This window comes from Microcebus murinus, chromosome 13 (assembly GCF_040939455.1).
Source record: "Microcebus murinus isolate Inina chromosome 13, M.murinus_Inina_mat1.0, whole genome shotgun sequence".
Lineage (NCBI taxonomy): Eukaryota > Metazoa > Chordata > Mammalia > Primates > Cheirogaleidae > Microcebus > Microcebus murinus.
In genome coordinates this window covers 78,187,139-78,203,195 of record NC_134116.1, presented here as the reverse complement: position 1 = coordinate 78,203,195, position 16,057 = coordinate 78,187,139, and the positions used below count along the sequence as shown (strand labels likewise).

The following is a 16,057-nucleotide window of genomic DNA, read 5'->3' as shown; positions in this document are numbered from 1 at the left end:
TGATGTGTGGGCAAACAAGCACTCCACAGACTACCAGTGGGCATGTATTATACACTGGTGCAGTCCTGCATAAAGGCAATCTGGATACAATTTCTATGTGTGTATAACTTCTGAATAGGCAACTTGACTCCAGGAATTTATGCTAAGAAATAAATAAGTAGACAAGGTTACAGGCATAGTCACTGGAGCATGGTTCATCAGCATCACATCTCTGAGAATGCTGTAGAACTGAAGTGTACGGACTGGAACGTGGGGGTGTTGCTGAAGGGAGAAAGCAAGTTACAAAAGGCCATGTACAGTGACACCCGATTCTAGACACATACTAGACACACACACACACACACACACAGATAAAACTTCAGGAGAAAACAATTTAGAAAGTGGTTATCTCTGAATAGAATGAATTTAGTTAGGTGTACGATTCCTTCATTGTGTTCTTTCCTCTTTACATCATCAGCATGTACATTACTTTTGTAAAAAAAAAAAAAAAAAAGAAAAAGCAAGTGAAGTTATTAAAAAGAAAAGCAGTACACATACACTTCAAGGGCTCACTCAATTCCCGACTGCTCTTAAAAGCTTTTCACGACAATCCTTGCCCTGCATCCCAGCCACCTGAGTTACGCTACATTACGGGATACTGATGTCGTGACCTTCCAAGGACAAGGTGTTTGACAATGCCTTAGAAAACGAGGAGCTGCCCCCTCCTGTCTCTCGTTACCAGCACAGCTGCCTGCCACAGGCTCAGCTCGATAAACATCTGTGGATGAGGCTGAATTCAAAATAAGCCAAGGTGTGGGAGGTGAACTTAGTGACTTTCAAATATCCAGAGAGAAGGTTGTAGGAGAATCAGGAAACCCGCCAAATAACCCACATGCACACGGTAAGCAAAACTTTACCAGGAAAATGGGGCCTTTGTACCCTGGAGATAGTGTTACCGGCCGGGAGCCCAGGGCCACCAGTGTTGTAGCTAACCCTCCTGAGCTCTCCGTCAGTTTTCCAATACACTGTGATGCAGAAAAAACATGATTTCAATTTTAGACCCTGCACAAATAGAACAACAAAATCTCAGGCTTTAAACGTAGATAACGTTGTCACTACAGGAACACTTCATTGAACGATCAATGTAATTCCAAAAGGATTTCCCCACCACCCCTCACCAGCAACTCTTTCGAAACAGAAGTTTCACATTCATTCAGTAGGAAACGATTTTTTTTCCACAAGGTTTTTGCTCCCTTTGTGCCCATATAAACTTGAAGCTGACGCTGCACATCGGAGCAGCGACTGCCAGCAGGAACTAGCACCAGGGCTCCTCACACCTCCTCCCAATTGTTTGAATGCATTAAACTCTAAAATCCTACCACGCGGTCGTAAGGAGGGTCCTGCTGAACCGGGAATATCTACAGCAGTGATCCCGACACGAGGCTGAAACCTCCTGAGCTCAGGGACAGGAGCTGAGCAAGGGAATGGGGCGCGTGGTCCAAAGGAGCTCAGGGCGGGAGAGCGGCAGAGGGCTGTTCCCATGCGGCGTCCGGGAAGGAAGGCATCAGGGGCTGGAGAACAACAAGGGCGACCGAGTAAGAGGGCAGCGCCCACCCGAAAGAAGCCGCTCACATTTAGGGCCCCTACGTCTGGCGTTGGCACACCCACACACCGGTGTGTCTTATTTGCCTAGAACATTACCGTATCCGGCTTCGGGAAAGCCTGGAGAGGATTCCAGAAAGCAGTCTTTTGAGCCTGCTCTGGCTGGATCGTGACCCACTGTCAGGACAGCAGCCAGTCTTCCACACTAGCAGGACCACCAACCCTTCGGAGAGGGCGTCCCTGAGGTCCCCTAACTGTGGCCGTGCAGGACACAAGTGAGTAAGTAAACGCTAATGGGTAGTTCTAAAAATGAACTTGGTGGCTTAACATACATGTGGAGGCTCAAACACATATGAATGATTATTTTTGAAGCAGACTAGAAACTAGAGAGACAGTATGACAGTTATCTAAAGTCATTCCTTCTACTCAATAATGACCAGAATGCCCACTCTAACGTCCTTTCCATTTTTAAAGAAAATCTGAATGGACACAATGGCTTTACTGCCCTGCATCCCCCGTCTACGCGGTGGCCTTGATCTGCTCCTAGGGTGAAGCTGTCCACTGCATGCTTAACTCACACGCCCTGGGCCCCGCCGGGGACAGCCTGCGCTCGGCAGATCCTCGCTCAAGGGGCTTCCTGACCACGGCCCCGCTCAGCGAGGCGCCATCCAGCACTGCGGGGGCCACGTCCCCACCAACCACGTTCCTGCTGCTTTGCTTTGTCTCTGGACAGAATCTCCCCCATCAGACTCCCCAGTGTCTGATGTCCCCTCAGCTAACTTAGACTCCCTTTTGAGGACCACGTACAATGTCACCTCCTCCTTGGGAGGGGTCCCCCCCTGGTGCTTCTCCCCGTCTCACCCCTTCTTCTCTCTCTTCCCACAGCTCCTGGGAAATACACGCATCAGAACACGCAGCCCGTCACCTTGAAACGACCGTGTCTGGCCTGTCTTCCTCAAGGGACCGATTCCTACAAGGCGAAGAGACTGCATCCTCGAGCACCCACAGTGCCTGGCACAGTGGGGGCCAGAAATGAGAAAGTGCCAGCTTGCATCTAACAGAAGACAGAAAACCAAACCTAGGGGCCCACAACTTCACGTTGATGGAAACCACCCTGATGACCTGATATCTCAACTGGCGTTGTCAAGTCATTGTCCCCTACCGACAAGCACCCGTGGATGTACATACGTCAGCTTTCAGAGCTCATAAAAATCTCCGCGTCTTTCACTCCCCGTTCGCTACTGAAGCGCCTACATGGAAGGTATGCATGCATGCGTGGTGGAGAGGGAGGGGAGCTCTTCACACATACTAAAAACATTAAAATAAAGAAGGAGAAGAGACATTTTGAAAATGCTATACCCCAAGGCAGAATAACTGCTAATACAAACAGGCCCCTTCCCAAATGTAAGCGGGTCACAAGTAATGGCTCACCTCAAAGCGGCCGAGGCAACACTGTTTACTCTCCATTTGGGGCTTAAAAGCATTTTAGTTGATGAAACAGGCCCTGGAGCAGAAACATCTAAACGCATGCTGATGCCCAGCAGAGCAGGGACCTCTTTTGATTAATTCACCAGCACTGAAAGCACAAGAAAGGGATCCAACGGCGTTCTGCACTAAACAATTAAGCGCGCGGCGGCGGGTGCCTCCAGTGAGGTGCACGTCAGGATGAAGGCTGGCCGGGGTCCAGTGAAAAAGCAACAAACACCCTACATTGATTAATGCTTATAGGGTTTTTCCCCCTTAAATGTCATAACATTTCATTCAGTGGTCCAACCAAAGAGTTTATATAACGTTTAAAACAGAAAAGAGTTCCAAAAAGCTTAAGAAAATTCAGATGTGTCATGAGAAAAAAAAAAAAAAATATATATATATATATATATCAAGTCATTCAAAACACTTCTAAAGAACACTCAAAACCGTTTGGCGGAACTCTGACCAGTTTGCTGAAATATCTTCAATATGAAATAGCACAGGGGGGAAAAATCTTATCACCACCTTTCATCAAAAAATAATTTTTATATTTGGAATGACATATTTCTTAATTTAAACTATTGAGCCCATTTACAATGTCCAATGTGATCTATAGACACTGTTTTGAAAACACAGAGCTAAAATAAATGCAGTTGTACAAATTTATCACTAGCGATGTCTTTCAAATTGGAATTTAAACCGTACTGTAGTTCTCAAATCAGTACCAACTACAGGTATGTTAGCAGTTAACCCTCATAGGTTTTCTGAAGGATTAGTTGAATCGGTTTTTAAAAACCCAATCAATCTCTTTGTAATAAAACAAAACTAATTTATATACATATCTGAATGATGCCAGCTAAACATATCAACTTACTGGAAAGTCAAAATTTGCTAATTTTACACCCCTGAAGAACATTTCTTAGGTAATTCAATATCATTATAACCAATGTATGGGCATGTCTTTGGACCACTCACTGTGACTCTGTCTTAATTTGTAAAATGCAGATGTGCATGCCTTGGAGCATTTTAAAGATTACATGAAATAGCATCCACAGAGCATAAATCCTTAAACTCTACCCGGTTACGTCCCTCCCCATACACTCCATCCCGTCTCAGCTAAACTGTTCACAGCACATTCCCGTACCCAGAGTGCACCCCCACGAGACCAGCTCCCCCTCCACGCCCGAGCCTCGCCTCCTCTGTCCCAGCACATACTGTACTATACTACACTGTGCCATAAGGACAACGTCGCAATGAGTCTGAAGGGCAGAGATCGTTCTGCAAGGGTTACCAGGTATGTGGAAGGCAATTGAATAAACATACGAAGAAAAGGACCTTTAAGGATACCTTTTGCTATGTCTGCCAAAACAATTCGAATTGAATGCCTTTATAGTTTCAAACTGTCGCGTGGAAAGACCACAAACACTTGGAAACGCAGAACTGAAAATTGACTCTTACAACCTTCCCACAACACTGTCCGTCTCAGGAAGATATATGAGCCCAAAAGAGCACAGACAACATGGGCGTGTCTGCATCCTCAAGCACCCTGGCTCCAATGGGCTGTAATGTCTTATTACTGCTAATAGGTAAAACAAACAGATTATAGATAAGGCGGACATAAATTTCTACTGATCCCTAGTTCCAGATTTCTTATATGTATACAGAAAAACAAAAACAAAGGCTTGCTATTTTAAGTCTTTCCAAAGATAGTGACACCCTCCCTCATTAAAAAATAATTTGAAAACCCTAAAGTGGGGTCAGGAAACAAGGAAAAGGAGCTCTCATTTCATAGAGGAAGCAGAGGAATGCAAGATAGAATGCACGTGGGCTCTGTGATTCCCCCAAACGCAGCTGAACGTATCCTATCTGAGAAGCTCTGGTCACAGACGTTATTTTGAAAGCGCAGGCCAAAAAACTGGAGACGATGCCACAATGTTTAGCGTACAAGATTCAGAGAGACCTATGGATTATTCCACCCTGACTTCAACTCTGGTTCTAAAAATCAGCTTTCACTCTGACCTGTTAATTGGTGTGGTCCTCAATGCACTTTCCTCAAACCCTCTTCAGCTAGAATTGCCAGGATTTTTAGCTCTTGAGGCCACGTGTTGCTGTTGTTGCTCCTGTGACTTAAATAACACCTGTCCCAGGAGAGAAGGTGCTGGGAGAGCCTCCTTAGCTCTCTCACAGACAAGCAGCGAGCACGACGGCCCAGACCTGGGTGAGCTGTTTCCCAACTGTCATGCCATTTCACAAATATTTGAACATCTCTACTACACAAAGCAACCTCAAATATGTTCCCACAAAAGGACCACTACATACACAAAAGGGACCATAAAAGTCCTTCCACGTTCAAATTCAAATCCTTTAATCAGCTTCGTGCCGCAGAACTGTATTTGCCTACGTGCTAGACTCACTGTTCTCATTTCCCAAGTTAAATACCCAGCGAGACTTGCAAGCCCTGCCATCCATCCCGCTTTAAGTCCATGTCAGCGTGCAAATTCCTACAGACGGCCCGAGAGCTACGAACAAGCCTTCCTTCTTTTCACTGCAGTTTTTGTTTGTTTTAGGGTTTTTCTTTTTTTCATCAGTCTTGAGCTGGCTCTATCATGAGTTTATCAAGAATGGTGCTGAGAACGCCAATTTCAGTTGAAGAAATAATTCATATGGATTACCTTTACCTGAATTTTAAAGTCTGTTCCGAAAAGAATTATTTGGAATAGGGGATCTCCAGGGTACTGAAGGATGTTTTCACAGAGGTTCGCCGCAAACGAACAAGCAGTCGGCCCCAGCAGGCACCTGGACTGTGGTGGAACCACCCAGAGCACAACCAGGGGAGGCTTCAGCCTGCCTCCTGCCTAGCGTGCTGTCCCATCTAGAGAGGCTTGTCCCCACACTGGTTCTCTTTTACCGAAACACTCTTTCTGGCACGAAAAGAAGTTTGCATTCCTAAGAAACTGAACTAGAGGATGTTTCAAAAAACTCAGGTGTTTTTTTGCTTGCTTGCTTAAAAATATCTTAGAATAAGAAGAGTTCTACTAGCATTAGAAATTCATTCTGGTCTTTCTTTCATTCATGCAATATTCACATCATTCCCTAAAGGCTACCCGCTCTCTGCAGCAATTATTTCTTGGCTAAATGCCTATTTCCATGTAACCCCCCCCCCCCAGCCCATCCCCAGCTACTAGGAAAATTCCACGTTTGGTCACAGAGCAGATACATAGTCCAGAGCATATAGATGGATGAAGACCAAACAAATGAACCATTCCAAGAGTCTTCATGAGATAATCGTGAAAAGGATGCCAAATGAAATGTCCACGTCTAGTTTTTGGAACCAAACAAGACATAAATAAAGATAAGTTCATCGTAAGTTGACTTTACATTCTAGGCTGGCTTCTGTCACTGAGCATGTCACTTCCCACTGAAATTGACTGGCTGCAGCATAACGCACACGGCTTGTCATATTAGCCTCAAGAAAACAAGTGGGAAGGTGAATTATAGGCCATCAGCACCTCAAGCTCATGCCCCAAATTCCTAAGCCAAATCGGAACAGCTGGGTCTAGTGCTCTCCTATGTACTCCTCCTCAATCATATCGTGCAACCAGAAAAATGCTGCAATTTTCTCCAAAAGTGTTAATTTTCCTTTTGTTATCTGTGGGACATGGGGCCATATCCTCTGAAAATGTATTTAAGGTCTTTTACTCTGAACATGGAAGCTGCTTCTAATTAGCAAAGATAAGAAACTGCGGTACTGCTCTCTGGATGAATGCACTTTAATTTCACAGCATGCCTTTCCAATGAGCTTTTTATGACAAACACTGTCACTATCATCACCAAGGGGCTTTGAGAATTCTAACCAGTATCACATAAGGAGAACACAACTGGGCTAGGACCGACAGCACCACCTCGTTCTTCCCAATCTAACTATCAGCCCACTATTACTTCCTAATTGTTTATATCACTGATGTGGCTGAAATGAGATCATAGTTTCAAAACATGGAAAAATATGTATAAAAATTAAGTTCTCCCCATGCCCCCACCTTAGTTCTTTTGGAAGGACTGAGGAAAGTTCTGTCTAAATGAAAGGTGCAAAAGCATGCACCGCTGCCCCTGTCCCAGCAGCATGTGTCACGGGAACCTGCACCCGTGGCCAGTATGAGCCACCCCCTGGCAGAGCGGGGGCGCGCACCTGTGGGGTGGGGCTGGGCCGCGTGACAGCCAGGGCAGGCATCAGAGTTTATCTCACTAGGGATGGGACAGAAGCAACAGAAGAAAAAAATATTCTGCCTGTAGAGTTCCAGGGTTAAATAAAAAAAAAAAAAAAAATCTGCATTCAAATTGGATTGTAAGCTGAGAAACTAAAAAGACGTGGGCAATTAATTGTCTAAGAAAATTCGGACTCCAGGTAAATGGATGTCAGTCTCTTCCGTCCTTCGAGACGGAGGCACGCACTGGAAGGCGTCAGTCTGTAAAAATCGCTAAGCCAGATCCATAAGATCATTAATGACTTTAAAGGATTACGCCGTGCCACGCGACAAGTGCATACTTTTTCTTTCATAGCAATGGGTATAGGATTAACTTGCATCCCACAACGTTGCAGCATACTTTCCCGTCACTCTGAAATATACGTTTCCCGAGGACGGTCCACCGACGCACGCGCCAGCCGGGCACCGGCGGAGCACACGGTCCTCAGAGCCGCCGCCTGCTGCGCCCACGCAGGTCTTCACGGCCAACCTGCACGCTCGCCACGGGCAACAAAAACTCGGCGACAGGTGAAGGGCGTGAAACCGATCGACCTGTCAAAGGCTTCAGAACGAATCACCACGGCGTTCCTCCAGGGGCGCTGCTGGACACCCCAGGACACATTCGTCTGGGGTTTCTCCAGGCGCTTCGGCCGACACATGCCAGAGCCTGCTGCAGCGTCTACCGTGGCCAGTGCAAAGCGTGACCTGAGAATGTAAAAGTGCAGCTATGCGCCCGGATTTTGGTGACCATCCACGAAGGGAACAATTCCCGTCACTTCCTTCCTTTCCCTTGACCGGACCACCCACCGCCGGGGAGAATCCTGCTAGAGTTCTCCTGCGTGTTCCCAGCCCGCCTTGATTCGGTTTCCCAGGGCTTCCATGACAAAGTGCCATTAACTGGGTGGCTTTAACGCCAGAAATGTGTTGTCTCGGAGCCCCTAAGGCTAGAAGTCGCAGACCATGGTGTTGGGCGTTGGTTCCTTCTGAGGGTGGGAGGGAGAGTCTGTCCCAGGCCCCTCTCTCGGCTTCCGGTGTTTCGCCGGCCACCTTTGGTACTCCCTAGAGTTCCCTAGCAAAAGCATCACTCCCGTCTCTGCTTTAATCGCCACACGGTGTTCTCGCTGTTCGCCTCTCTGCGTCCACATTTCCCCTTCTTATAAGGATATCAGTCATATTGGATTAGGGTCCACCCCTAAGTACCTTTTCTTAACTAAATACATCTAAAATTTCTTTTCCTTCTCTTCCTTCCTTCCTTTCCTTCCTTTCCTTCCTTCCTTCCTGCCTTCCTGCCTTCCTGCCTTCCCGCCTTCCCGCCTTCCCTCCTTTTCCTTTCCTCCCTTCCTTTCCTCTTTCCTTCCTTCCTTTCTTTCATTCTCAGCCTGCCTTTCTTTCTTTTCTTTTTTTCTTTTCTTTTCTTTTCTTTTCTTTTCTTTCTTTTTTCTCCTTTCTTTTCTTTTCTCCTCTCTCTCTCTCTTTCTCTCTCTCTCTTTCTCACTTAGACAGGGTTTTACTCTGTCACCTAGGCTGGAGTGCAGTGGCATCATCATACCTCACTATAGCCTCAAACTCCTGGGCTCAAGATATCCTCCTGCCTCAGCTTCCCAAGTAGCTGAGACTACAGGTGTGTACACCACCACACTCAGCTAATTTTTCTTAATTTTGTAGAGACAAGGGTCTTGCCATGTTGCCCAGGCTGGTCTCAAATTTCTGGCCTCAAGCACTCCTCCTGCCTTGGCCTCCCAAAGTGCTGGGATTACAGGCGTGAGCCACCACACCTGGCCAGAATGTAAGCTTATTTTGAAATAGGGTCCGGCTGGGCACAGTGACTCATGTCTGTAATCCCAGCACTTTGGGAAGCCAAGGCAGGAGGATCACTTGAGGCCAGGAGTTCGAGGCTACAGGGAGCAATGATCGAGTTTCTATGCTCCAGCCTGGGCGACAGAGCAAGACCTTGTCCCACTGGGACCCAAAATAAACTCACATTCTGAGGTACTAGGAAGTAGGACTTCAATGCAAGAATTTGGGGTGGATACAATTCAACTTATAACACCTGCACTTCTTCCACTCCTTCAAAGAACCCCCCCCCAAAACTGGCCCCTGAGGGCACCCCTGCCCGCTTGTATGCATGACACATCGTCCCACACTGCTCATCCACCAGACGCATGGGGGGATGGCCTCTTCTTACACCTCCAAAGCTCTTTCCCAACCTCTGCTTCCTCCACCCAGTCTAAGATCACTGGCTATGAGTTCCTGACACACGTTCTTCAGAACAAGTCATCCAAAAGATTCACCACCACGGGTGCAGTGATGCACACCTGGAGTCCCAGCTACTCGGGAGGCTGAGACTGGAGGATCGCTTGAGCCCAGGAGTTCAAGTCCAGCCCCAGGAACACAGTGAGAACCGATCTCTAAAGTACACACATGCACCCACGCACACACACGCACTCACGCACACACAAAGATTCACAGCCAAAAATAAGTGAGGAGGAGGGGAGATCAATTAAGTCAAATATGTTTGGGAATGACTACATACTATTCGTCTCCCTTCTGAAATTGACACACAAACCATGCCAATAGGCGAGACACTAACGATGGTGAGGAAGAAGCACAAAATGCTTTGAGAAGCACACAGCCTCAGTTTCCAGTTAGCCCCGGCTTGCCATAACGGATCTTTATGCTGAAACATACATGTGCCCTAATTTGTTGTCTGAGACACAAGGTCTTTGCTGACATTAACGACACACCTTGTGTAGCTTCACATAGGTACGTTATCTCATAAGCACAACAAGACATTAGATCCTTACAGTCATGCTCCGTGTAATGATGCTTTGCATATATGAAGTGGTCCTATAAAATAGTTATCCTGTATTTTTACTGTACCTTTTCTATGTTCATATATGTATAGATACATGAATACTTACCATTGTGTCGCAACTTCCTACAGTGTTCAGAGTGGTAACGTGCTGTACAGGTCTGCAGCCTAGGAGCAATAGCTATATACCATGCACCCTAGGCGTGCAGTAGCCTATAGGCTGTACCATCTAGGTCTGTGTAAGTTCACTCTATGATGTTCTACAGTAATGAAACTGCATAACGATGCATTTCTCAGAATGTGTCCCTGTTGTTAAGCAGCACACGAGCGTACCTGTAAGGAAGCTCTCCATCAATAAGTGCTACACCTCCTGAAAGTCTACAGTAAAGACTTGAGGGGAGGCATGGGGCTCACACAGACATGGGCTCAGGGGACATGGGCTCAGACAGCTCAGGTCCCTTCTTAAGCTCACATATCTAAAGGAAGCAGATGTGGCCCCAGAACCCAATTCTCCACTTCATGGGTCCAGCACCCTTCCCCCAAATTCCATGACAGAGAGCCCTCATTTTGCAAAGGTTGCATTTTAGCCGAAGATCAATATAATTCAACTTTCCTAAGCTTTCAGTAAGAACTAAAATTTTGTGCTGTCTTAGAGACACTCCTAGACTGGGTACTGTGCTCACTTAACTGCTAATTACTACCCAAGGAGAGCATCAATTCTAACGTCTTAAGTAACTGAGCAGCAGCCTGATTTCGAGCTCACACATACCTCATCAGCATTCTTAGAAAGTCACACTTACATCCAGTACTCACCCAATCTACTATAGCTATATTTAAGAAAGATGACCAAGCATAGTATTACGAAAGGAAAGGCATACATAAATGATTTGGCTTCCATTGTCTGTCCAAGGTGTCTGAGGTTCCCTTATTTTTCAGCCTTTCGGGATAAAATACTAACGGTCTATACAACATAATTGCTTGAAGTTTCCTATTAACCACTAGCACGTGGTCCGAGGCCTGTTAGGAGCTGGGCTGCACAGCAGGAGGTGAGTGGCCGGCCAGCAAGCAAGCTTCACTTGTGTTTGTGCCGCTCCCCATGGCATCTCCGCATAAGCCCCGCCTCCTGTCACATCAGCCGCAGCACTGGAGTCTCATAGGAGCTCGGACCCTACTGTAAACTGCACATGCGAGGGGTCTAGGTTACACGTTCCTTATGAGAATACAATGCCTGGTGATCTGAGGTGGAGCTGAGGCGGTGATGCCAGCGCTGGGGAGCGGCTGCAAATGCAGACTGTCATCAGCAGAGAGGTCTGACTGCACAATGATTGTAATGTGCTTGAATCATCCTGAAACCATCTACCCCCCCTTGACCATCTGTGCAAAAATTGTCTTCTGTGAAGCCTGTCCCTTGTACCAAAACGGTTGGGGACTGCTGCCTAAGCCCAATATGGAATTCATTATCTTTCCACCAAATCTGAATTTCCACCTATGATCTCTCTCACAGGTAGGACGGTGACCACCCAGCGCACAAATCACAAAGGTGCAGTCATCTGCAGCTCTCCTCCCTCCTTTCTGGATCTTCACTCTGCTGACTCTGCCTCCTAAACTCCACTGAGGTCCACCTATTTCAAGTTACCCCACGATCACTGCCTCAATTCAGACCTTCATCATCCCTATTATTACACTCCCATCCTTCCCATTGTTATGTCAGTTTCCGCAATTGCCGGCTTAAAATCTCCTTATCTCTTAAACAGTGAAATTGTGGAAACTAAAATAAACAGTGCCGATCACTGTTCTGCAAAAATAATCATCACTTTCTCTGTTGAGGACGAACGATGTAGGTGGTCCCTAATGGTCAGCCTATTGTAGTGGGTTTTGGTCCAACAGATATTTCCAAATATTGCTCTTCTTTGGCATTTTGGTACACGTTTCTTGTGTTCCCACTTGGGTTCTGCACTTTCCATTATTTTCCCCCAGTTGTACCAGTGTGCATTTCCCAAGCTGTATCTCATTTTGTTACTTCCTGCCTATAATGTCTAATCTCCTTAAGGTATAATTATAATATTTCTGTCCTTCCAGATTTTTGAAATCTCCCCTGATTCAGGATCATCTGCCAACTTCATTAACGTGAAGTTTATTCCTCCGAAGATAAAATGAAATGCATCGTGCTAACCCCCATAACGTCAAGCTACAAGTGGTTACCCCGCCTTTCATGTCACGTTTTATTTACTGTCTTTTCACTATTTTCCATCTGTGTGGCTCTTCTCCAAGCCAAGCTGAATTTATTTTGTAATAGAACAGGCTCAAAAATATCTTTTAGAAAAAAGAAGAAGAAAAAAAAAAGAAAACCTCCCTCTACACAGTATCAAGATTGCTCTCGTCTCTCAGCTGACTTAGTTATACAGCAAGTCAGAATGCAAACGTTTCGCTTTCGTAAGCCTTTTGACTCCACGCCGTTTCTGTTCTGTACAGCTTGATGATGGAGAAAAGAACTTCTCGTGCAAACAGGAGCACCAGGTCAACAAGCTGCACTTAGGACACGGATGGGGTTGGGAGGGACACAGGCAAACCCTCCGGTGGCAGCCAGCAGCTCCTCCCAGCACCCCCTGACAGCGTCACCAGCATGCCCTGGGACCGGCGTTAGCAAGCGTCACAGAGACCAGAGCTCCGGCACGCTCGCTCTGCGCCAGGGTCCAACGGCACAGACACCCGGGAGAGACACCAGAACATTCCCTAGCCCTGCTCGACTGCACAAGGGGACTCTCCTGCCCCAAAGGCTCAAGAGAAAAAGAGGAGCTTTTACTCCCCCCGTTTCACACACCGACGCATCTTTCAACCGTGCCTTCCGCCCACGCTCGACAAGATAGGAAAAGTTGACTTCCGGTAAGTCCAGCTCAGAACCGCACGCTATTTTTAGACCTTGGAAGTTTTACGTCTTCGTGTTTAAGAAATAAATCGATATTCAGATGTCCTGTGCTGAACAGCTGGAACAGATGCAGGCTTATCTGGCCACCTCATTAGAAGAAACAAACAGCTAGAAATCCTGTATGGCATCCAGAAAGTTGTCAGCCTGAAGTAAAACGCTGGCGAGAGCCCAAGTGGCATGTGCCCTGGATTCCAGTCGTTCTGTCTGCAGTCCCCACGTATGTAAGTTGAGAAACCGCGAGCAGAAGCTAGCCAGCTGAGCGCAGAAGTGTTTAGGGTACACAGACACATTCGAGGGGGGCCCCTGCCCACCCTTCACCGCAAATCCCTCCCCACTTCCCGTGTTCCCCTGCTCACGCCCGCCTCCCTCCCGTCACGACGTATCTGTGTCATTCGCTACGGGCTGAGTTCACCTGCCCCCGAGGTGGCGGACCTCAGAATGACATGCAGGATGTAGCAGAATTCCACAGCCCCACGGCCTTCTTCAAGATGAAACCACAGCAACTGCCTCAAAAAGAGGGAGGAAAAGAAAAAGAGGCAGAGACGACACCATCAAACAAGGAGAGAAGGAACATCACGCTCATGTTCCAGAATTCGCGATCAGTTTTACGTGACGTTTACTCTGTCTATGGGAAGTCTCCGGGGCACAGGAGTTTAGATCCCACCCCACTACCTATACCCTGGAGGGCGTCTTACGCTCTACAAGGCGTTTTTCATTGATAAAATAAAAATAGCACTTCTGACACCTGGGGTTGCTGTGAAAGTAACCGGCCCAGCACGGCCACGCTCCCGGCCCAGGGCAGGGCGCGGTCTATAGCCTCGGCCCACTCCTATTGACACGAAGCATGGTTTGGTCTCTGTAACTGAAATGACAGTTTACAAAAACAGAAGCGGAGTAGAAGTGGAGTCCACCGCGGGTTACTCGTACAATGTGAGAGAGGCTTCTACCTGTGAACTGAACCCAGTGGCCAACAGGCAACTTCTTGGTCAAACCAGAAAGGGCTCTCTTAACTTGGGATTGGGCCCAGGTGGGTATAGAAAAATCATCATAATTAATTAAAATAAAATAACACAAACATAAGGTGCAAACGCCTGAGTTAGGGGTCTGGCTCGGGCTTGAGGAGTTTCCTGTACCTTTGGGAGGGCCCGTTTCCTCCCGGTTGAACTGGGGATGGATGACCCTCCCTGCCTCCCCGCCCCCACCCCGGGGCTGTGCCAGCTCCACATGCGACAACACACGTGGAACACACCTAGCACTGCCGCCCTGGCTCCCTTGCCTCCTACTCACTCCTCAAACGCTTCTGCCCCGCCCTCCACCAAAACTCCCCTTCCGCCGGCCGAGCACACAAATCCCACAGCACTGCCATGTCGTTGCTTCTGCCTGCAGGCTGCCTCTGCGGCGGCTGACGTCAAAACACACACCCCAACACTGAGAACCTCGCCCCACGCTGGTCTCTTCCCAAGTGACAGGCGTCTCATTGTTCTTTGCTGCTTTGTCTCACTCTGCAATCCCTGGTTAGTGTCCCCCTGCTCAGACAGTCACATCGGGACGTCCCCATTATCGGCTGCAGCCACCTGTGCTGACAGTCACCTAGGCTGGGGATCCCAAAACTGCAGCCCACGGGTCAAAGCCAGCCCTTTGCCCGTTTCTGCAAACACAGCTGTACCAGACATGGCCACAGTCATCATCTGCTCACGGCCTGTCCACGGCTCCCCGTGCAACAGCGGCAGAGTTCAGCTGCAGGGAGACCACAGAGCCCAAAGTATGTATCGCAGAAAAAGTTCGCCAACCCTGGATGCAGACTCGTGCCCCAAGTCACACTTGTATTTGTGTCACCAACTAATCCTGCCAACCCGACCGTCTCGGGCCCCTCTGACATGCTCGGCAGTGAGCACTTGACAAATAATCGTCTCTCCCCCACGGCATATCCAGAGTTAATGGAAACACGGCCCCCACCCAGGAACGCGGGGTACCACCCAGACAGCGCCTCCTTTATCACATCCCTTGCCACGACACCAGCTCAATCCTCCCCTGGCCCCAACCCACTGCCTCCCCGGCCTTTCCTCGTGCCACCCGTTTTTTCCCTTGGAGTGTGGTCACGCATCACTTGATGATGGGGGTGCATTCTGAGAGATGTGTCGTCAGGTGATCTTGTCATGGCGGGAACATCGCAGAGAGTGCTTACTCACACCTAGAGGGACACGCACCTGCCCACCTGGGCTACGTGGTGTGGCCCCTGGTCCCCTAGGCCGCATCACTGCGCAGCAGGTGACCCCACTGAATACTGCAGGCGACTGTAACACAGTGGGTAAGCATCTGTGCCTCTGCACGCATCTAAACATAGAAAAGGTACAGTAATAATATGGTACACAAGATTAAAAAAAAAATCGGGCGCTTATTTAGGGCTCTCACTAGGAATGGAGCTTTCGGGGCTGGAGGCTGCCCTGGGTGAGTCTGGGAGCGGCGAGTGAGCGCGAAGGCCTGGGACGCTACTCCACGCTACCGTGGACTTTAGAGACACTGCACACTGAGACTACAGCGAAGGCATTAGAAAATACAGTATCTGTGCTCTGGCATCGCTATGGCCATGATGCCACTAGGTGGGGAGAGTTTCCCGCTGCTTGGTAGTCTGCAGGGACCACTGTCACCGTTACAGTCCTGCAGCCGCCACTGACAGAAAGGTTGTACAGTGGAGCACGACTGTACTACGGTAGCCTCCTGTTTCCCTTTCTCTCTCCCGACTCGCTTTCCTCTCATGCACCCTCTCCCTGCTGTCAGGTGTTTCTCTAGCATAAAAATTTCCACCTCTTATTTCTCCCTCAGTGTCCTCTAAAATATGGCCCCTGACTCCTCAGCTACATCCGAACTCACGTCTTGCTTGGCATCCCGTGCTCCAGCCAGCCAGCCGCCTGCACTGGGATTTCCAAGGCAGAAGGCCAGTGCCCGCGCTCGAGACCAGGGAGCGGAACCGACGCAGCCACGTTAAATAAACTGTCCCTTAGGTATCGTGCCAGAGCCAGAGTCCAC

General features: G+C 48.2%; 1 protein-coding gene across 2 annotated transcripts in view; it reads right to left on the bottom strand.

Annotated features, from left to right (window-relative positions):
• Positions 1 to 16,057, bottom strand: part of LOC105878807 (phospholipid-transporting ATPase IB) — a 504,404-nt gene that overhangs the window by 214,284 nt on the left and 274,063 nt on the right. The window lies entirely within an intron of this gene.